The sequence below is a fragment of the Hyaena hyaena genome, unplaced genomic scaffold, assembly GCF_003009895.1.
Source record: "Hyaena hyaena isolate Hyena2069 unplaced genomic scaffold, ASM300989v1 scaffold_197, whole genome shotgun sequence".
Lineage (NCBI taxonomy): Eukaryota > Metazoa > Chordata > Mammalia > Carnivora > Hyaenidae > Hyaena > Hyaena hyaena.
Window position 1 is genome coordinate 1,218,424 of NW_024080830.1, and position 22,380 is coordinate 1,240,803.

The 22,380-nt window shown below is 57.0% G+C and overlaps 1 protein-coding gene and 1 long non-coding RNA gene across 2 annotated transcripts in view; one reads left to right on the top strand and one right to left on the bottom strand.

Annotated features, from left to right (window-relative positions):
- Window positions 1-22,380, bottom strand: part of ADARB2 (adenosine deaminase RNA specific B2 (inactive)) — a 385,931-nt gene that overhangs the window by 180,385 nt on the left and 183,166 nt on the right. The gene's annotated exons all lie outside the window — the stretch shown is intronic.
- On the top strand, window positions 10,527-12,010 carry LOC120238060. Its single transcript, XR_005530134.1, has 3 exons — window positions 10,527-10,689; window positions 11,735-11,850; window positions 11,958-12,010. It is a non-coding gene; the product is annotated as an uncharacterized LOC120238060 (long non-coding RNA).

Below are 22,380 nucleotides of genomic sequence, written 5' to 3' on the forward strand. Positions count from 1 at the left end.
GGGAGAAAATCCACACCAATAAGGGGTTTACAGGTACAGATGGCAAAGGGAGTGCGGGGAAGCAAATTCTTAATTTTTTTCTGTTAATTTCATTTATTTTTATTTTTTTAATGCTTATTTATTTTTGAGAGAGAGAGAGAGAGCAGGAGCAGGGAAGGACAGAGAGAGAGGGAGACTCAGAATCTGAAGCAGCTCCAGGCTCTGAGCTGTCAGCACAGAGCCTGATGCGGGGCTTGAACTCAGGGCACAGGGAGCCAGCAGCCGGCCGGGTGCTGAGGGGGGCCTGGCAGCGGCCTCTGGTCTGGAGCCCCGGATATGAGACGAGACCCCTCTGTGCCACATTAGGAGGCAGGGCTCTGGGGTGACCAGCTGGGGGCTGGCGGGCGGGCCTCGGTGTCCCCGTCCGAGATCACCCTGTGAAGTGTTTTGCACGGCTCCTGGCCGTGGTGAGCATTCAGGGAAGGTGAGCAGGTCAGCGTGTGGCCCCCGAGAGTCCCTGTGGACGGCCGTGCACGCGGTCAGCCCAGGAGCCCCCCCAGCCCCCCGGCGTGCAGCCCCTGGTGGGAGGCCTGCTTGCCATCAGAGCGTTGCGGTGACATTGGCCACCCTGGCCACAGCCGGGCCCCAGTCCCGGCCCCAAGGCAGTGGTGGCCACTGATCAAAGCGCGACTGATGTTGTTCTTTTGTGCCGACGAAAGGGGTTAGGCTCCCAGGCCCAGCTGCGAGCTCTTCCTCCTCAGGGCGGGTCCAGCTGGAGGCCCAGATGGGGCTGGAACTCACACCCGCCGGCCCCGGGGCCGGGGTGAAGGCACAGGGGGCCCCAGGGGCCACGTGCGTCTGGGGCGGGTCCTGCAGGGGCCGCGCACGGACTCCTGGCCTCACGGCCAAGCTGCCGCCTAAATTCGCACGGGTGTGTGTGAACAAGAAAGGACGTTTCAGCGGCGCCCTCCCTGGCTCCCCTGCGGATGTGGGTCAGGACGCGCCGGGTGGCCCCAAGCAGCCCCACGCTGCTCCCTCCCCGCTCACTGGCTGTGGGCGCGCTCTAACCAGGTCGGGATCCTGGGAAAACCACACGCAGGTGAGGAACCGTGTTCACTGACTTCTCTGGGTGCCTGGTGGGCGCATTCACATCTCGCAGTTGAGTTGACTTATCCAAGGTCACGCGCAGGGAGGGGGGGCCCACCATGCCGTGTGGAGTGGCTGCCCAGAGAGCACGGCCCGCGGGCAGACACGCATCTCTGCCGTAGTGCCGACAGTTCGCACCCTTGGAAGGCACTAGACTCCCCAGGGTGGTACCCGGAAGCCCCCTCCCCGCTGTGAAGCCCACATCTGTCTACAAGATGAGCACGTGCAGCCAGGAAGTGGCTGGAGAGCCCAGTGGTCTGAGCCTGGGTCTCAGGCACAGACTGGATTCCGATGTAAACTGGAACCGAGGAGGGACAGTTTAGGCGCCGCCCTGGACTACTGAGTTCAGAACGCAGGCGGCTCTGGAGAGAGGAAGGAAGATGGGGCCAAGCATTAGTTTACAAGGTTTGAAGACTTGGCCTGGACTCTGTTGTGGCCTCAAATCTGTTATTACCTCTGTCTCCCCGCTTCCTGCCATGCTGTGACCCACCCTCATAAACCAGTGGGGGGTTGTTTCCCATCTGCCACGTGAGCTTGGAGCACGTTCTGCGTGCACACGGCAGCCACTTTGTCCATATCTGTCTTTAACACCGTGAGTGCTCACCACTTAGCTCTCGCCTACCCATCTGAGAGGCACACGGATTCAGGAGGAACATTTGTGCAAAAAGACATTACTGGTTTTCAAGCTTTGGTCAGTTCTTAAAAGCGAGTGTCCTTCTGATGAAACCAATTTAAAAAAAATGCCCGGTTGGGTTTTCAAGAATTAATCAAGGACCGTGCGGCCTCAGGAGAGAATGTTCTCCTTCCGTGTCTCCTTCTCGGTGCTTGGAAATTAGGCTGAGGTCACGAAGCACGTGACAGGCTGTTTCTGTGGTGTTTCTGTCTGGGCCGTGGTGACACACGAAAGCCACACTGCTTCCGTGGCTGGCGCCGGAGCGAGATGGAAGCCAAGACGGGGGGACGTGACGAGTGCAAAAGGGCCGTGCCACCTTCCTGTGGGGTTCGGCCCCGCGGGGCGACGCCTGCAGAGCCAGCACCCCCACCTGAGAACCGGTCAGCCTGGTTCCCAGGGACCGGAAAGCGATGGCCAGAATGAATCATGTCAGCGTTCTTGATGCGGGGCTGGTGCTCCCTGCTTTGGGGAAATAAAAATAAATGTTTATGCTGGCGAATTGTAAAATGTACTATTTCCTTTATTCCCGCTTGTGCTTTTAAATAGAACACATTAAGCTCGCCGGGGGTAGCGGCTCTGACACAGCGCGGCGTCCCTCCCCGCGGAATGAAAGCAATCTGTCTGACGAAGGCACTGAGGACCAGTAATTTACTACCTCAGCTGTGATTTTAAACGCTCCCCCACTGCAGGGACGGGGGCCTGCGTTCTCTAATTGCAGTGGAATCAGAGGCCGCACACGCATGTCCTGTGCTGCCTCGGCCGCCATTTATAAGAGTTGCATCTCCGCCAATGTCTTCTTAATGTGTCATCCACGAAGGGTTGCTGGGATCAATCCCGTCCGTTTTTTTTTTCTTTATTATTTTTTTCTCTAAAACAACATTATCACTTGAAAATTCAAATATGTGCAAATCTGAAAAGTAAAAGAAAAACAGCACCAAGCGAAATTAAAAGAGTCACACCCAGGTGCTCACCGGGCGTCTCCTGGAATCGCACTTGTGGACGGAGGCCACGGTGGAAGGCCAGTGCCCGCCTGGAAGGCGCATCGGAGCCGCCTGTTCCTCTGGCGAGAGCCCCTGCCCCGGGGGGAGACCCCCCAGTGTGCCCGCCGCCTGCTCACTGCACCCCACATACGTTGTGCAGCTCGCCACAGCCCTCCGTCTCGATGGGGCCACGCTCCTGTGGTCATCTCCCAGCGTCCGCCGCTGGGTACCGGCCACGCCTCCACACACTCCACCCGGCACCTTGCAGTGGAAAGGGCGGCCTTCAGCGGGTGGGGAGGCCGCAGACAGATCTGAGGGGCGCAGAGCGTGCTTTGGGCGCCTGAGGCCGGGGCTTTTGCGCCCACTGGGGGAGCACCAGCAGCTGCTCCTGGGAGGCCGGGGGCGCCGCCCCTGCTCGGGCCCAGAACCCCGGGTGGTCCTGTGTCGGGCGAGCCAAGGCGGCCATAGGAGTGTTAGGATCCCCGAATTATGGATGTGATGTCCTGAGGGCGCCCCGAGAGCCACTCCGGCAACAGTGCAGCCGGGAGCCCCCCTCGGCGGTCCCGTCCTTTCACCCCGGGTCTCTGTCGGCTGCCGGCCGCCGCCTCTCCTCCCTGCAAAGCACGCCGATCGCAGACACTGAAGGCGCCTGTCCCCTCGCAGTCGGACGGCAGGTTGGGCGCAGCTTCTCCAGCAGAGCAGAGGCGCGCTGCTGTCACGGGAAACGTCACCGCAGGCCACGGCCTTTCTTCTCTTGGCAAGATGCAGTTTTCAGGTAACACTCACGCCTCGACTCACAGCACCCTTATTTGCTTATTTGTCTGATTTGAATTAGTGTTATTTCTTTTTAGTATTATGATCTTAGAATTTGTTTTAAAAGATGTGCAAAGAGTTTTGAAAACCAGTAGACGTTCTGAATTTTACTTAAGTTATCTGACGATGACTGCCAAGTTTTAAATAAAAAAATTTTTTTCAGGGCACCTGGGTGTCTCAGTCGTTTGAGCATCTGACTTCAGCTCAGGTTATGATCTCGTGGTTTCTGGGTTCAAGCCCCACGTCAGCCTCTGTGCTGACAGCTCAGAGCCTGGAGCTGCTTCAGATTCCGTGTCTCCCTCTCTCTGCCCCTCCCCTGCTCATGCTTTCTCCCTCTCTCTCCCTCTCTCTCAAAAAAGAAACAAATATTTAAAAAATAGATTTTTTTCTTAAATTTAATGGTGGGAATGCAAACTGGTGCAGCCACTATGGAAACAGGAATTGGAGATTCCTCAAACAATTAAAACTAGAACTAGCCTACGATCCACCAAATCCCACTTGCGGGTAGGAACCCAGAAGAATTGGAATCAGGATTTTGAAGAGCTACATGCAGCCCTGTGTTCACTACAGGATCATTTACGAATATTTTAAGTAGGCTACTGTCTGCGAGTCACTGTCAGGTACTCAGGGAAAGAAGAGGGATAAACAGAATACTGCTCTTCTCAAGGCAGCTGCAGTCCAGTAGGAAAGATGAGAAGCCTTCTAACTGCCCTGGGAGGTCACAGAAGAGAAGGACGGACTAAGTGCTGAGAAAGTTCAGGGGGAGATCAGAGCTCCTGGAGATATTCGGGGAGGGGCTCAATGAGGAGGTGGATAAACACAGATGGAGTACATTTTAAACTTGTGGAGTAAATCCAGCCCCAGGACAGAAGACAGTGAAGTCTCGGAGCTGAGAATGAACAGAGCTTGCACGTGGGGAAGTGAGCAGAGTCTGGGTGAACAGGTTGTGCTTCAAGTGGGCGCGAGGCAGAGCTGCTCAGGAGCCTGGGTGGCACGGACTCTGTCACGGGGGCAGCAGCCCAAGCCCATCCCCGAGGCGCCGGCCATGGGCCAGGTAGGGGAAGGCGCCCGGGCCCTACAACACCCGTGTCTGCTCGTCCGCAGCGAAGTAGCTGGGACGCGGCAACAACAGTTGTTTCCAGCGCGGGCACCTGCGGCGCTCAGGTGCTTATCCGCCTTTCAGCCGCCGTGTGGACTACACACATTTGAGCCGCTATCCATGCGTCCTTCCAGGCCAGGCGAGCGGAAGCGGTAAGCTACGATGCTGACACGAATCCACGACGCATCGCTGCGCCCCCGCGGGGTTAGTGAGTGACACCGGGTGCAGACCCTTCGAAATGCCCAGGTCAGCCTAACACAGCTTCACACGTAGAAGGCAGACCGGCGACGAACTCATGACTCGTTCAACGTAACGCTGAAGCTCTGTTGCTGCACGTGTGGCCTCACAGACGGCAGGAACCCACCTACCTGTGCGTGCGTCTGTCTACAGGAGCTTGGGGACGGCCGGGATTTACTGTAAACGCGGCGTTTCAGTCTTTATTAACTGCAACACCAAGTCAGTAAGTGTGAGGACTCTGTGGTGGGCTGTGTGTCAGTGATCTTCAGGTGTAAATACAGATGAAAATCTATGGACTCGATTCCTTATAAGAACCAAAGAGAACCATGAAGACCACACCCTCAGCTGTCTCAACAGCCCCGCACCCGACCACAGACAGACCCTCAGGGAGTGGACGTGAGCGCACTTTTCCACAGATTTCTCTCTATGGTCGGAGCCTCTCGGAAAGGTTTTCCCACATGATTTTGATCTACCTCCTCGTAGAGCCTGCCCACCATCCTTCCGAAACCCCATTCCTGGATGTCTGCAACTATCACAAGAAAGCGAATTGTTCCTCTTATGTTTCTCCCTTCTAGGGGTTGGAACGGGGTGAAATACAGACGTGTGTTTTCTGGTAGACTTAATGCTTCACGGGGTTTCTGTTATTGATGCTGGTTTATGGCGTTCCCATTCTGACTTCCAGTATGTGCCCCACGCTTTCTGGGGGTGTGTGCGCCTTCACGAACTTATGATCTGTTTTCATACCTCGCCCTCGCCCTCACAGGTCACTCTTCGATGGAGCCCTGGTCTGTGGTCATGGTCATTTAGAGGACTGCAAACCCAGTTTATTCGTGCTATAATTCACTACACACTTCATCATCTTGCCCTCAAAGAAGACCGTTCAGTCTGAGAGTTCAACAAACACGTCAAGCATCCATTGAATGCCAGATAATGAGATCACCGAGATGAACAGCATATAGTGTCTACACCTGAGATATTTCTTCTAAGAAAATGGATCAAACAGATCATTTCAGAGCCTTGCGTAAGCGCTGTGGTGGAGGGACGCACGGCCCAGCGAGGTGGCTGAGGAGGTGGCTGAAACCATAACATCCCCATGGGAATCCTTCCTGACACAAGTGAGAAGGGCCACCCACAGAAAGGGAATTGGATGGGCTGAGTCTGAGGGGTCAGGCATGCTGCTGAGGGGCAAGCAGGTCCGTGAGGACGGCTGTGAGCCAGCGGGCACCGGCCCAGGCACAGCCTCGTCTGCCACGGGGACCTGGATCACACCGGGGGGCAGACGGGGAGGGGGTGGAACAGAAGTCACGGTGGCCACGGCTCCACCGACCTCTCCACCTACTAGTCTAGGAACAACCAGAGAGAAGATTTAGTTCAGCACATCTCCTGAGCGAATCTGTAGTCAGGTCTTGTGTAAATATTCCTAAACGATCCATGGGATGATCTTGCCTAGAATTTCTCCCACAGTTGACACTATAGCTACTGAGCTTTTACTTTTAGAATAATACGTCCAACCTTTTTCGAAATCAGGAAATACTTGCTCCGCTGGACGATCTGGGGTGGAGGCGGAGCCTCGCGCACGGAAGAAAAGGCAGGTCTGAATGTTGGAGTTAGGGTTCCGTTATTTAGGGGACAGGAAAGCCGGGGTGGCTGAGGCTGGGAAGGAGCCCAGGACCGGCACGAGGAGACGGGGCAGACCGTGGGGGCGTCCCCAGCGCTCGCAGCTTCTCGTCTGGGTGACAGGACTCCCGAGGGCACCCCAGGGACCAGATCCGGGGGCGGGGCTGGCAGTGCGAGCCAGGATGAGGGCACCCTGCGGAGCCCCAGGGGCTGCGTGGGGTCTGGTGGCCGCCTGTGGTGGGGGCCGTGCTGGGAACAGGGGCTTCATCCGGTTGCATCGGGTCCCAGCTGTGGGACGGGGCGCACTTGCTCCGCGTGGGGGAGAGGCGACCCCACGTGCCTCCAGGGGCTGCGCTGAGGGCCGAGGGAGCTGAGCTCTGCCTGGCGCATCCACGGGCACCTAGGCCCCTAACCCCGGGGGAAGGGTGGAGGGATGTGTGGAAGGTCACAGGGGACTCTCGGGCTCTGAGCAAGGGGGTGCCGGGTGCCGGGTGCCAGGAGTGGTGTCTGGAAAGAGGTGCAGTGCGCACGCCATCCGTGGGGGCTGAGGAGAATTTAGGCGCGGCGTCAGGGGCGCAGCGTGCAGGGGGGACCAGCCCTTCCTGGGGGGGGTTCCTGAGGGTGGAGGGGAGACAGCAGGTGTCTTCAGGGGACGGAGGAGTACAGCTGACATGGGAGACGGCCGGCCTCTTCACACCAGCGTGGCTGGGGAGCCGGCGGGACCCGGTGCGGGGGGCTCGGGCTGCGTGTGCAAGGGTCGCTGTGTCTCCAGGGTAGCATCGCCGGGGCCGGAAGCGATGGGGCCGAGAGCGGCAGGCTGCGGGGAGGACCGGAGGGGCGCACGGGGTGAACGCGTGGGGCCTGCTGGCGGGCGGCGGGGGCCGGGGGCCGGGCAGGTCCGTGGGTCCTGGCGGTGCTCACCAGGGCGGGCGCCCGGGAGGCGGCAGCCACCTGTGGCCGGGGAGGGCGGCGGTCCCGTGTCGGAGGCTGGAGGGGCCCGTGGTCACCGTGGGGCACGGGGAGGGTGGCCTGGGGGAGTCGGGGAAGCCTGGCCGGCGAGGGACCCGTCTGCTCCTGTTGGCGCGGCCTCTCCCCGGGCCCTCCGTTCTCCCCGGGGGCCGTGCGCCTGCGTCCTGGGCTCCGAGCGCGGCCGCAGAGCAGGGCGCCTGTCCCCGGGACGGCGGGCGGGGGCGCCTCCTGACCGGAAGCCGCAGCCCGGGCCGGCCAGTGATGCAGGTGCGCGTGCTCAGCGGCCGGGGAGGGCGGGCGGCCCCTCGTGGGGGTCAGGGTGGTCGACGGGGGCGGATGGACGAACGGCCCCTTCCATGGGCAGGGCGGGGGGGGGGCGGCGGCTGGCACATGTGGGGGGAACAGCCATGGCGGGGGGTGTGGCCGGGAAGGGTCTAGTGCCCGCAGGAGGGATGCGTGCGGAGTTGAGCCGACCGCCGTCCAGGCGCAGGAGGGGTGAGGCGGGCGTCCGGAGCGAGGAGCTGGGAAGCCGGGGCGGGGTGTCCTGTGCCCAGAGGGGGGCAGCTGGGCCACTGGGGCGCCCCGGGCCTGCCGGGTCCCCCCAGTCCAGCACAGAGCTGTCGCCTGACTGACTGAGCCCCCAGGCGCCCCTCTGTGGACGTTTCAGGCTTGATGGGTGTTCTGCACAAAGTTGGCACCGAGGTTTGGGGAGACGGAGCCGACGTCGGGAAGGGAAACGTGTAATTAATTACCCTACTGTGTTTGCGGTTTATCTCCCGTGTAAAGGCCCCTGAGTGAGCCCGCCCAGGAGTCGATTCTCTGTGGGCACCAGAGAACGGTGTCTGTTCACTCAGAAACACCAATTTTTGTTTCTCCTCAAATCTAGGTGAAAAATCATTGTCTTGGAGGCAGTTAAACATGACTGAGAAAATTCTCAGCTGCTTTGAAAGCAGTGAAAACACTTTGCATTTCCAACAAAAGAGACGCCTTTTGAAGGTGGGAAATTGTCACTACATGATTAAAGAGGAGCCTCTTCAAAGTACGGCGGGCTGCGGAGGGAGAGGGAGGGAGCCAGGGAGGGAGCTGGGGCGCCCCACTGACCGCTTGCCCGGGGCGGGCAGCACGCGGCGCGCTGAGGGTGGTGGTCTCTGGACCCGGGGGTGGCTCGGACCGGGGGTGGCTCGGACCGGGGGTGGCTCCGGACCCGGGGGTGGCTCGGACCCGCGGGTGGCTCCGACCCCGGGGTGGCTCGGACCCGGGGGTGGCTCGGACCCGGGGGTGGCTCGGACCCGCGGGTGGCTCGGACCCGGGGGTGGCTCCGGACCCGCGGGGTGGCTCCGACCCGGGGGTGGCTCCGACCCGGGGGTGGCTCGGACCCGCAGGTGGCTCCGACCCCGGGGTGGCTCGGACCCGGGGGTGGCTCGGACCCGGGGATGCGCGGGAGGACAAACGGAAGCAGCGGGGCCCCAGGCCAGGGGCTCGCTCGCAGTGGCCGCGCCCCCGGCAGCCCCTCTGCCCGGCCCCTCACGTCCCACCAGGACAGCCTCCGGGAAGGCGCCGCGGCCCTGCCGGCCACCGTGGAGGGCACGGCCCCATGCCCGCGCCCCGGCCGCTTTCTGGGTCCTGCGTTCGGGAGGCCTCATAAAACTTGCCCTTCCCACATTCCTTCCCGCGATCGGCTGGATCAAGGCCGCTGGAAGGGGCCCCGAGGCCGAGTGATTGACAGCCCAGGACGGCGAGGCCCTGAGCGAGCGCGGCGCGCGTTACCCTCAGCTGCCATGGAAACGCGCAAGGCTGGGGAGACAAGGTAAGGGTTTAAAGACAGCCTTCTTTTTATAACTTATCCTCTCCCTCGGACCGCCGTTCCCATGGCAACCGGATCAGAAAGGCCATCAGCGCCAGAACTCTTATTTGCACCGTGGATCTGGCGCGCAGGACGACTACCTGGCTCGGCCCGGAGGCGAGGCGCCTCCCCCAGCACCCAGCCCTGGGGCGGCCCGCCGGGAGCCAGCGGGGGCTCCCGGACCCCACGGCCCCCCGCCGCGGCCAGCTGGGACCCACAGTGTGCGGCCGCGTTCCACTCGCAAGCTGCGTGCGACTTAGAACCCGGGGTACTTTCTGCTTCTCACGGTCGGGTCCGAGGAAATGTCTGGGCTGCCCGGGGCTGAAGAACTGTGACCCCGGGACAGGTCCTGGTGGCTCTGCCCGAGTGCTGCCCCCCGCCCCCCCGCCCCTGCCCAGTGCTGGGGCCACGGGCCTGCAGGGCCTTCTGTTGTCACTAGAGGGCACATTGCACTCGGACAGGTGCGCCCGGGGCAGCCCCACCTTGTAGGTGTGCCTCCCCCCGCAAACCCCGCTTTCTCTGGTCATCAGCGGGGGAACGATGCTGCCTCGTTCAAAAGGGCTAACACACCGACCGTGTGGTGAGGTGCCCAACGACAATGGAAAGTAGCAAATAAATGTGAGGGGTTCTAGTCTTTTAAGTGAAAATATGTAGACCACGGGCCCCTCGGTGGCTCAGTCGGTTAAGCATCGACTTCGGCTCAGGTCACGATCTCACGGTTCTGAGTTCGAGCCCCGCATCGGGCTCTGCGCTGACAGCTTGGAGCCTGCCTGGGATTCTCTTTCCCTCTCTGCCTCCCACCTCACTCTCAAGATACATAAATAAACTTAGAAACATGTGGGCCAAGAGAAAGTGCCACCCTTGTCCCCAGAGAGCTCACACAGGTGTCTGTGCGTCTTTCGTCGGCCGGAAGGATCTCACGGCTCAGGTAAAAGTCGTCACTGCAGGGCTTTTAAATGGCCCGTGTGGACATGGTCAGGCCCGTGTTGTGCCTGTGTGGTTTCTCTGTGTGTTAAGTGAGGGGCTCAGTTCAACGAACCTTCAGCGAGCCTTGTCTGAGCCTGGGAATAAAGGTCTGGAGGCCGTGAGGATAAGGTGCCAGCGCCCCCCCGCGGGCCTGCCCACCCCTTCTCACCTGACATACCGTGCGATGTCTCACTGACTCTAACATTTGATTTTAACGTTACTGTTTCCATGTTCGCTGTGAGACTCTGCACTACACACACAGTGTGGATGAAGCCCAGGGGACAACCGCACGGCCTTTAGGTCGAGATACTACTTCCTTTTCCTGCCCTGGATCTGACATGGAGTACGAGGGTGTCGACGGCCAAATGTAAGTGGGATTACGGGAATCTGCTCCTCGCTTTCTCACTGCCCCTGTTTAAGCAGCTTCGAGTCCTGGGTTCAATGTGTAGGGTGACAATGTCACATCCCTGTGCTTGGTCGTGGTTGTTGGGAAGATCTCAGCTTCACAAGGTGATGGGCTTGCCCACCGTGAGTCCTGATCCCACGCCCTGGCTGTCAGATGCAGAGAGGGCTGTGTGCACGTGGGTCCCAGGTCGAGGGGCCCAACGGCCATCAGAACTGTTCCCAAAGGACAGATCAGTGGCAGGAGGTTAGTGAGCATGTCCTGGGGCACGTGTGCTGTGTGGCTGGGCCACATCTCAGCGTTTCAGCTGTGGGACACTCTGCTGGGGTCGACCAGAACCCCCGTGAGCAGCTGGGGCACAGAGCCCGGTTCTCATCCCAGGGGTCAGGTGAGAGGCGGGGCCCCATTCAGAGGGACTGGGTTCAGGCCAAGGATTTGGGGAACAGCCTGTGTGTGTTGTGGACCCAGGAGGACTGATGTTTGCTGGGGAGGCTGGCATCTCTGTGGCGGGGGCTCCCTGGACTCGGGGGATGAATAGGGCCTGGGCAGCACAGGTGGGGGGAGGGTCTCACAGCCTGGATCTGCACAGAAACCCACTCCTGGGAGGGGATGCGGTACAGGGGCCACAGCCAGCGCCCAGCCCAGGCCGCTTCTGCCCCGCCGCTGGCCCCCCGAGCCTGGCCCAGCGACCACCGCCTCTAGCCTGAGCTGTACGTGGGAAAGGCAGCCCTCTCCCTGAGAAGGGGAATGACGTGCAAGCATTTTGCGCCTGGTGCATACGACTATTTTTAGTAGACAAGATTTACATTCACTATTCCCGCACCTGCCTCTCGCGCCAGCATCCCTGGGCCAGAGCCGTCCACAGGCCTGCCCGCTGAGGACACGGCGGTGCAGCGCACAACCCTGAAGTCCTGCGTGGCTGGGGCCTGTGATCCTACCCCCCGGGCGCCCGGGCTGTGCGGCCCTTCAGAGAGAATATCCAGAAAGGATGATGTCTTTCCATAACCAGGTTAGCGTCTAACACAGACACCGAATCGCAACCTGGGTGCTCGTGGGGGGCCGGTGCTCGACCGCCTGGACTCACATCCCGCCGTTGGCCCGACAGCTTCGTCTTGTTTAATGGCCGTGAGTCTTAATTTTATCTTCCCACATGAGCATAAGGATATGACATCTGCTTAATGCCGAGTTGTACACCTACACATGGCTGAGATGGTATATTTTATGTCATGTAGTTTTTACTGCAGTCAAGAAGCCGGGGGCACCTGGGGGCTCAGGCGGTTGAGCGTCCAACTTCGGCTCAGGTCATGATCTCACAGTCCGTGGGTTCGAGCCCCGCGTTGGGCTCTGTGCTGACTGCCAGCTCGGAGCCTGGAGCTGCTTCGGATTCTGTGTCTCCCTCTCTCTCTGACCCTCCCCCGCTCACACTCTATGTCTCTCTCTCTCAGACATGAACAAACATTTAAAAAAAAAAAAGGCAAAGAGATAAAATATACCCTCCCCCCCCCGGTGTAACACTTGCCACACACGTTGAAAGCATACTTCCCGTCCCATCAGTATTGCCTGTGTGGACATGCACACACCCCCCCCCCCCCCCCCCCCCCCCCCCCCCCCCCCCCCCCCCAGCTGTGTCCTGAGCTCCCTTCTGAGACCCTGCTGTGATTCTTCCCTGTGACAGCAAGGTCACAAAATTCCGAGGCAGTCAGACTTTCCCTTACACTCTGGCTGCAAGGAGGCTCAGAGCTAGATCTGTAGCGCACCTTATCACCCGCATTTCTAGGTGTTCAGACTCACAATCAAAATCACCCTTCTTCTTTATCCTGGTTGTCAATGTGATTTTAATGTGTTTTTCAATTTTTCCCCATTGAAACGATTGTAACAGCCGACTTCAGTATTCTCATAAATCGTAATTATTGTGATGAAACACATCTCTGAACCTATAGTAAACTCCCTTATTTCTCTCGTTTTCTTTTCTCCTAAAGATCTGACATGATTTAAATGATAGAGTCATGTCATGTGAAGAGTAAAAGCCAAGCAAAATAATGAGTTTCTAAATGGCATATTCCAACACTCCTGCTTCAAACAGTGCAGTGCTTTGTTTAGTTATTTTTCTGGATGCTTCCCGCTGTGGGCCTTTGAGATCTAGAGATCGAGAGAACTACAGAATCCTAACTTTGTAAGTTGTCGTATAATAGTTTTAATGCTATAATGTAATAATGACAACTTTACGTTCAACGGTAATTCTGAGAAAGTTCAATAGTCATTTTGTCCTGGCTACCCGAATATTTACAGAAAATAGCACTTATTTCCCTAGTGAGCAAGTAATCTTCAACAGCATTCTGCTTGCGAAGAAACAGAGGTCTGTGTTTCGGGGCCCCCCTACCCCTCCCATCAGGAGACGCCCCTGTGCTGACCTGAGAGCACCCAGCAAGCCTGACCTCCGTCCCCAGCGTGGAGGGACGGATGGAAAGCACAGAAAACAGAAGGAACAGCAGCACCAACCGAGAGTCGCCTGACTCCACGTTATTTTGACTTGTGACTCTCGATGTCTGGCTGTGAGTCCGTTGTGTCGTCGCCTTTCCTCAGGACGCCTTGGTGCCTCTGTGGCTACACAGGCGTTTCGGCAAAGGGCCCAGCCAGGGTGTCACTTAATCAACCGAGTGCTGTTACGACCGCGTCAGCTGCCGCCACCCTTACAAACTGGCGGTGCTGGGGCCCCTCACGCCCCCAGTCTCACACAGGACATGGAAGCGCCAGCCCTTCCGCATCAGAGGATTCTCCTCCACTCAGGAAGAGTTGGTCTCTCATTTGTTGGGGACACAGACACACATCAAAGCTACTTCTGGATGTGTCTTTCCCCATTTACCTTCCCTTCCCATTTCCACACCCCATATTTCTTGTTTAACAAATTGTCCTTGGTGTGGTGTGTTCACAAGCAGCCCAGAAGCACGGCCGAAGCACAATTTCCTGCGCGCTCCGTCACATTAATCCCCTGGATTTTCCCAGGACAATGCTATCTCTCGTGTGCAGGTTTATTTCTCTCATTCGGCTGCAAAGGCAACAAATCCTGGAAAATTGGTTTGAAAAGTGACACGCACACAAGTCAGGGCCGAAATTCCTGATGTGCACAATTTTCTTTAAACACGCACGTTTTCACCACGTGCCATGTGTTAAACACGTGTGAGAGCTATTCAGACTAAGAAGAGTCACTGTGTAGACCCCTTGGCAGGGCCGCCCGGAGCCCCAGACGCACGCGCCAGCACCGCCCAACCCTTCCTCCACCGACACCAAGTTCCGCTCTGCCCCGTGACTGCTCCAGGAAGACCCCGGGCTTGAGGAGGAGGAAGCAGGCGGTGCAGGTTTCAAACTGACGTAGGCATCAAAGCTGTCTGTTCTCCCTGCCGCTCGTTCGGTGAGGACCACGTGGCTCAGAGCATAGGATCTGCCCTTCCATCTAAGCAGGTGGCTATGCAGGTAGGCGTGCACACAGGCAGATATGTTCCGTGCATGTATGTGTGCGTACACACACATGTAGGTATGTAGGCATGTGTGGAAGTAGGTATGTAGGTGTGTGTGTGTATATGTAGATGCACACGCGTGTATGCCCAAACGCATGCACGCAGGCATGTATTCACGAAGGTGACTATGTAGGCAAACATGCAATTAGGTATGTAAGTACACAGGCACACATGTATGTAGGCGTGTAGGTGTGCACACACACACGTAGTCATACACGTGTATATAAGTACACACACGTACGCAGCCACACATGTACGCACACGTGTAGGCATGTGTGCACACGCATGGATGTGTGTACACACGCACACACAGGTACATATGCTTGTACTTATGTACACAAGTATGTATACAAGCAGGCATCTAGGCACACGTGTGCATGTGAGTGTGTGCACATGCACACATGCAGCGACAGGCATGTGCATGTGCACACATGTGTGTATGCACACAGGCACGTACACGTGTACACATGTGCATGCACACGTAGGGACAGGTGTAGGCACGTATGCACACAGGCACGTACATGTGTACACGTGCACACACATGTAGGGACAGGTGTAGGCACGTATGCACACAGGCACGTACATGTGTACACGTGCACACACATGTAGGGACAGGTGTAGGCACATATGCACACAGGCACATACACGTGTACACATGTGCATGCACACGTAGGGACAGGTGTAGGCAGGTGGATGTGCATGCAGGTGGGCAGGTAGGCACACGTGCAGGGAGGCATCAGTGACTTCCGCTTGCCAGTCTGCAGCCTCGTGGTGAGGATGCGGGAGAGCGCCCGCCCTCTGGGCCCCATGGTACTGCCCTGCCCCTCCTCATGACACACGCCCGACAAAGTGCACGAGGCTCCATCTCACAGGGGACACTACGCTTTCCCACACTCGTTGGGTGTGAGTCCCCCAGTGAGTCCCCTTGGTTCACCCCGTGCCTCGCTGGCTCGGATTTACTGACAGAATACGTGTGTGGCTGGAGGCCACTCGAACCCGGGACGGAGCCCAGGCTTCCGGAGGACGGGCGGCCTGGCCGTTGTGCCCCAGCATCACCCAGCGAGAAACAAAAACACACGACCTTCCCGCCCTCCTCCGGCCACACCGTCGGGTCTCAGCAGGTGGATGCATGGGGAGGCCTGGCAGCGAACTGGCATCTGTCCAGTGTGGGGAGGGGGAGGTTGTATCTGGTGCGTCTCGGGCCTGTTTAAAGGAGAGACGCACGGGCCCCAGAGGCGGTGCACCGGCTCAACCTCCGCCCTGGACGCTGCTGGCGGGCCAGTCCTCCCAGAGTGCGGCTGCCGGCCTTGCAGGAGCAGCAGCCGTGTGTGCGCGTGTGTGTATAGGCGTGTGTATGTGTGTGCCCGTGTGTATGGGCGTGTGTATATGTGTGTGTGCACCCACGTGTATGGCCACGTGCACGTGTGTGCGTGCCCACATGTATGTGTGCATCCGTGGGTGTATGTGCGTGCATGCGTGTGTATGTGTGTGCCCGCGTGTATGGGTGCATGTGTGTGTGCGTGTATGGGCGTGTGTGTGTGCGCGTGTATGGGCATGTGTGTGCATGTATGAGGCACCCATGTACATCTAGGAGAATCAGCAGTGTTTGTGTATGTGTGCGCATGTGTGAATACACGTGTGTGCACACATGCGTTTGTGCGTGTGTGCATGTGTGCGCGTATACATGCGTGTGTGTGCATGTGCGCAGGTGTGAGGCACCCATGTACGTGCAGGGGAAGCTTTCTAGATGGCAACTTGACAGAGATCCTCGTACCGCATGATGGCTCAGGGTGGCTGCAGGTCACGCGGCCCCACCATGCTGAGCGGGTCCCAGGCAGCGGGTGGGCTGGGCTCCATCCCCATCCCTGTGGCCGGGGCCTCTGGGAGCAAACCTCCCAAGTCAATCAGGGTGCCTGGGTGGCGCTCGGGGAGGTTTAACAAGTCCTAGCTCCGTCCTGACCCAGGGTGAGGGCTCAGAAAGATGGGGACATTCGAGTTGCTGGAGCTCTTCAGCTGCAAATGATTGGAACGAGCAAAATAAAAAAATCCACTAAATAAACATTCTCCACACACCCCACTCAGAAACAACACGTCTGGTGGGCTCAGTGGGGCTGGTGCAAATCTGCAGCAACCGAGAGGGAGTCGAGTTTGGGGGCTGGACTTTTCCGTGGGGCCCCTCATGAGGGGTGCTGGGGCACGGCCGCCTCCAGGCTCTGACAAAGACATGGGGTCGGAGGTCAGGGCGCGCCAGCCGGGACATCGGACTTACTCCCAAGACGCAGTCAGACTTAAAAAAAACAGAAGGATGTGCGTATACCGTGGCAGACACAGTACTGGAAAAACACTCCGAGAAAATAAGTAAACAAACAAATAATGAATGAGTGAATGAATAAATAAGTTAAAGTGTGCAGAATGGTGCTTGTTGTTCAATTCCTGTTTTTAGACTTGTGTGAACTAAGTGCCGATCGCTTCCCCGTAGAATCCAGCACCAGGGACGGAAGGGCAGAGCACGGGCTCCGCGGCGGCTGTGACCACCCCGCTTCCAGGCAGGAGGAAGGGAAAAACAGATGGGATGGAGTTAGTGAACTTCCGGGCCCACTGGAGTCTTTACTTTTGTACTAATTTCAGTATTAATGTGTCAACTCCTTAGTTTTCAAAAACTGCACAAATTACACGAAGAGATGGTATTTTTGTTTCCAGGTTTGCTTTTGAGAGTCTCCCAGATAAAGTCTCCGTTCTATCATCCCTCACACACAGAAAACTCTCCTAAGCACGTGAAGCCCCATAACTTACATCACAGACTTTCAAGGTAAGTACTTTCTTTTCAAAGACACAGACATTTTCTCAGATTTGGTGAAGAGTGAATGTATAAAATTCGTGCAGTTGGCACTGCTGTTTTAATCATATTCCAAAATGATCCACGGCAAAATGAAAATGGTAATATTTGTTCACACCATATGAGTAGGTCTGAGTGGCCAATGATCTGTGTCTGTGCTGCTGTTGTGTGATGTATTGCGGTTCGTACGATTTGCTGCAGGCAGAAATCTTAATTAAGGGCTCCCCTAAAGAGTGCCCTTCAGGGAGCGCGCTACCGCACTGGTGTGGGCATCGGCGATCGCCCACACGGCCCCAGTGCAACTGTGGGACCCACCGAAATGCCTTTCCCTCCCAGGACCGTGTAGTCCTTGGGCTGGCCAGGCCGTGGGCCCCTTCCTTCATCCATGAGCCCCCGGGGGGCCTGGGCCCTGCAGGCGAAGATCAGGGTGTCCCGTGCCTGATGGCGCGTCTGTCTGTCCAATGGGGTCCCGACAGAAAGCACACGTCCCCGAACCTCTTTGTTCATCTGCTTTCCGCCAGCAGCAGACACCATGGTGGCTCTGGGGACCCTGGGGACATGGCCTGATAGGCTGGTATTTTAGGAGATGCTTCCTTCCCGGCTGGCAAACCAGGACGGGCCGGCGCACGCTGGGGGCGGCGCACACATGCTGGCACTCCCGGGGGCCACGACGGCCTCCCTGCCAGGCTGCAGACGGGTGGCTCTGCTCTGGGCACGCGGAACTGGGCAGCCGGCTGGCCCAGGCCCCTTAGCACATCTTCCTCCAGATTCTCGGGGCCGCACGTGGGCCTGCGGCCAAAGGTTCCCCAATCCACCCGTTCCTTCACCAGAATGATTCCCTGATATTTTAACCCTGACACACTTGACTGCATGTCATTTACTTGTGGGGACCCACGGGTTCATCTGATCCCCTGTCTTTTGATGGGATACAGCTGTATTTCCGGAAGCTTCTGCACATCGGAGCCCTAGGTCCAGCAACACCATCTGGTGGCGTTTGTGCGTGAACATGCCTCCCACGTTGTTCTGTGCCCTCAGACATGACCTTTCCCTGACGCGGGGGGAGGGCCAGCGTCTTCACGGCCCCTCACGCGCACGCCCAGAGCAGTGTCTCAGTGCGTGCACCAGCGGAGGGGACAGCGCGAAGCTCAGGGGTCTCTGACCCGCGAGGAGACACGCACGTGGGAAAAGGTTCTGCCAAGTAATTCTTGGGCAAAGCCATCCCCGCTATCTCACCCTGACCAGGCTCCAAACTTCCCAAACAAGCACTGTTAGAGCCCAGAATAAGCCTCGGGTCCGGGAGGCCCCGACCCAGTGCGGGCGTGGGGGAAGCCCCAGGTGGAGGCTTTCTTTCTCTCCTGGCTTCTCTTTCTTGTCACCGCACTGATCATTCCGCCTGACCCGTGGGGGGTCATTTAGGAAACAGTCCCAAGCCGAGAGTGCCGTCCTGGGGAAGGCGGGCGGGCCGAGCAGCCCTGAGCGCACCCCGCCGCCTCCCCAGTCCCCACTGGTCCGCACAGCCCTCCGCGGTGGGGAGCCTGCCTGGGGGTATCCCTCAGGGAAGGGGGGGGAGGGAAGTACAGCCACAGGGCTGTGTTCGAGCCCTGCCTGTGCCCTTCGTGACTGAGCATTCATTTCTGTGTTAAAAAGTGGAGAGTTCGTCCCTTGTGCGTCTCCCTGGGCTGTTGTAAAAGTCAGTGGCCATGAGGCGAGGAAGCTGGCTTTGACCTGTTAGATGCTACACAGCAAGTGTTGCCGCGCCATCCCTCCACGTGATGGTATCGTATCCCGCTCGCCCTTTGCGGCGGTGGCGGCGGGGGGCAGTTTATTTTGTGATGGGAGCATCATTCATTCATTGTGCATCTATTGAGTCTGTGCTGAGATTTAGGGAACTGGGCAGAGAACGGGGCCCAGAAGGTTTTCGCGGTCACGGGGCTGACAGCTTAGGGCACGGGACACAGAGCAAAGAGCGGGCAGGTGGCAGCAGGTGCAGTGAGTGTGGGGGGCAGGCGGGTCCTGGGTGGGAACGAGCTGGGACACACTGTAGATGGCTTAGGGCCCCCCCAGGAAGTTCCGTGGGAGCCCTGACCCCAGTGCATCAGAAGGGAGGACAGGGGTCATTGCCAGTGTCACCCACGAAGGTGACTGAGGTCACAGGGGCTTCTAAGGGCCCGGACCCCCAGGGGGGCGCCTGTAGGGATGGGAGAAGCTGGGGGGCGGGAAGGGTCCTCCCCTGGTGGCTTGGAGCGAGCACAGCCCTGCCCACACTGAGATTTTGGCCTGCTGGCCTCCAGCATAGGGGAGGGCGGTGTCTGTGCCCCAGGGGACAGGTAACTGCTGGGGGGGGGCTCCAAAGATGGGGGCCAGGGGCGCAGTAGGTCTGTGCACCCTGGAGAACCGTCCCCACCACGCGGGGGCCCCCAAGCCTGGCGAGTCTCTCAGGGGCGGCGAGAGCTGGTGGGGACACTGGGGGAGGGGAGTCAGAAGGGAGCCAGGACTTTGTGGGACGGGAGCAGGCGCTGGGCTCCGTGCCACGTGCGCCGGACAGGGGGCGCCACAGATCCGGGCGCAGGCCGGGCGGCACCACCACTGCACGCGGCTGGCCAGGCTGGGCCGTACCTGACGCTGCCCGCCACAGGGCGACTCCAACAGGCCACAAGCACACAATTCACGGTGACGCGATGTGACAGTTTGTGCTTCTGTTCATTAGGCTTAAAAATGCTTCATCGGAACTTGCACCATGCAACAGTGGCTGCCTCGTGCACGGTTTTGTGAAGTAAGTAATAAAATTTCCTCCAGACTAACAAAAGTCAGGATTCAGAGTTCTGGCAACACAAAATCTATCATAGTATTTTACTTTTGCATTTGATGATGTATTTTTGCCATTTATGCGGTCTTAGGTGGTGCACGTTGCAGGAAAACACTGCACTCCTTCTTTCGTGGTAATCCACAGATGGCCAGCTCATTCCACCTTTTGTTTATTTCTTCGGGTCTGTTTTGCACTCAGTCTGCATATTCTAGGTTTAGATCATGATGGATTCAGGTCAGAATACTGGACACGTGAGGATGCACAGGAGGAAACGATGCCCAAATGGTCCGTTTCTCTGTGCAGCCCAGAGACTGAGCTACGTGAGGATGAAGGTACTGCGTCCACTCATGTCCGCGCTTCCTGGTGATCTGCTCGAGGCCCTCCCCGTGGCCCGTGGAGCCCACTCACTCGGCAATTAACTGACTGATCCATTCACTTACCGAGTATTTACTAAGCGCTCAGTGCTGGGAACACAACCCTATAAGGGGCGGCCCTGCCTCTGGTCTGCATTTTGCTTCACTGATTTTTTTTTTTCTAAATGGACCCTAAAAGCTTAACAGCATGGGATGGCATCCACGTCTCCTTCTGACAATCAGCTTTGGGTCTGAGGGTAATCACCCCGCTTTGACTGCAACAGCGTCCCGTCTGGATTCCGTGTCTTGTTTATTGTTAAATATGGGCGTATTTGTGTAGGTGGGGAGCGGAAATTCTGCACTTGTCAGGGAGCTGCTGTTTCATTCCTGAAACCACAATAATAACACCCCTAGCTATGAATGCCAAGTGAAAATAACCCTTTGTTCTGATTTTTTAAATCTGTGGGCTACAACAGCACTCGTGGGGACAGTAACCCACACAGTAGATTAAAAGCCTGTTAAATGTTATTTTCAGCCTGGCAGAGCGCCAGCTGCCTGGGTGCCTCAGTCCCACCTCTTCTGAAATACGGCGGTCATGCTGCAGCCAGGTGACAGCTCTTGCGTGCCATTTTTTTAAAATATATATTTTTTATTTATTTCTAGGAGAGAGAGAGAGAGAGAGAGAGAGGGAGGGACAGCATGAGCAGGGGAGGGTCAGAGAGAGAGGGAGACACAGAATCTGAAACAGGCTCCAGGCTCTGAGCTGGCAGCACAGAGCCTGATGCGGGGCTTGAACCCACAAACTGTCTCGCGTGCCATTTCAATGAGACTGGGGAACTGTAGAGACACGTGGAAGTCGGTCCACCCTCTACTTCCTAAATGTGAAATGCAGGCTCAGCCAAGGGGTGAGCTGGGGGGGTAGGACCTCCTAAATGCCCACTGTGTGCCCTGAGCCAACCCTAAATACATTTATAATCTAGCAAAATGTATGTTTGGTGGGTTGGTTCAGCTTTAAGACAAACCGCTTCCCACACTATCCCTGCCCAACTACAAATCTCTCCTATATTGAAATTCCTGAGTTACTTCTGGCAAAAATCCCAGAAGCTTTCACTGGTTTAGTGGTTTTCTAAGGCTTTCTCTCTTTTGTCGTTTGAAATTCTCAACCAAACCACAGGTAAAACTTGTATTTTTCTGTATGGGAGGCCTTGGGTTATCCACTAATATTAAATAGTTTGATTTTGGTTTAAATAGTTTTTCGACCACAGTTTTCAGATGATATGGATGACTTGAAAATTGCTTTTCAGCATAAGTAGTAGAAATTGGCAATCTGAAATGCATTAAGTCTTGCTACAAAAATCAATCTTGCAAGAATATTTCCTCAGTTACAGCATGTGGCTTTAAGAGCATTACCAGCAAAAGGCAACCAGTTGGAGATCCATGCTAGGGGAAATATCCAAGTTGTATGTCAAATATGTAAAATTCATATCAAGAAGTTCACCTTTACGTTTATTTATGAAATCCCTCAGAGAATTTCCACCTTGCTAAGGACAAAAGGAGAGCTCATAATTTCTGAGTTCAGTGAAAAGAGTCCCAGAGGCTATGCTGCCAAGTGAAAATAAATCTAATCTGGTGCCACTACACAATGGATTTAAACATGTACACTTAGGCTCATAAACACAATTCCGGCCCCAGTGCTATATTTGCAGAGAACGTTGTCTTACAAAAGATTTGGAGGAGGCTTCGGTCTTAAGATGTGTGAATTTACAAAATGTTTCATGTCACTGACTAGAAAGGGAGTAGAACCTCATCACGCTGTATGATCTGAAGAGAAGTACACAGCTTTCTAGTCTTCGTGGTGCTCATCATCATCATCATCATCACCATCACCTTCCGCATCAGCATCATCACCTTCATCATCACTGCCATCACTTCCATCATCACCATCATTGCCTTCACCATCACCATCATCACCATCACCACCATTACCACCACCATCACCATCACCACCATCACCACCACCATCACCACCATCATCAACATCACCACCATCATCACCATCATCACCACCATCACCATCACCATCATCACCACCACCACCATCACCACCATCATCACCATCACCACCATCACCACCATCATCACCAC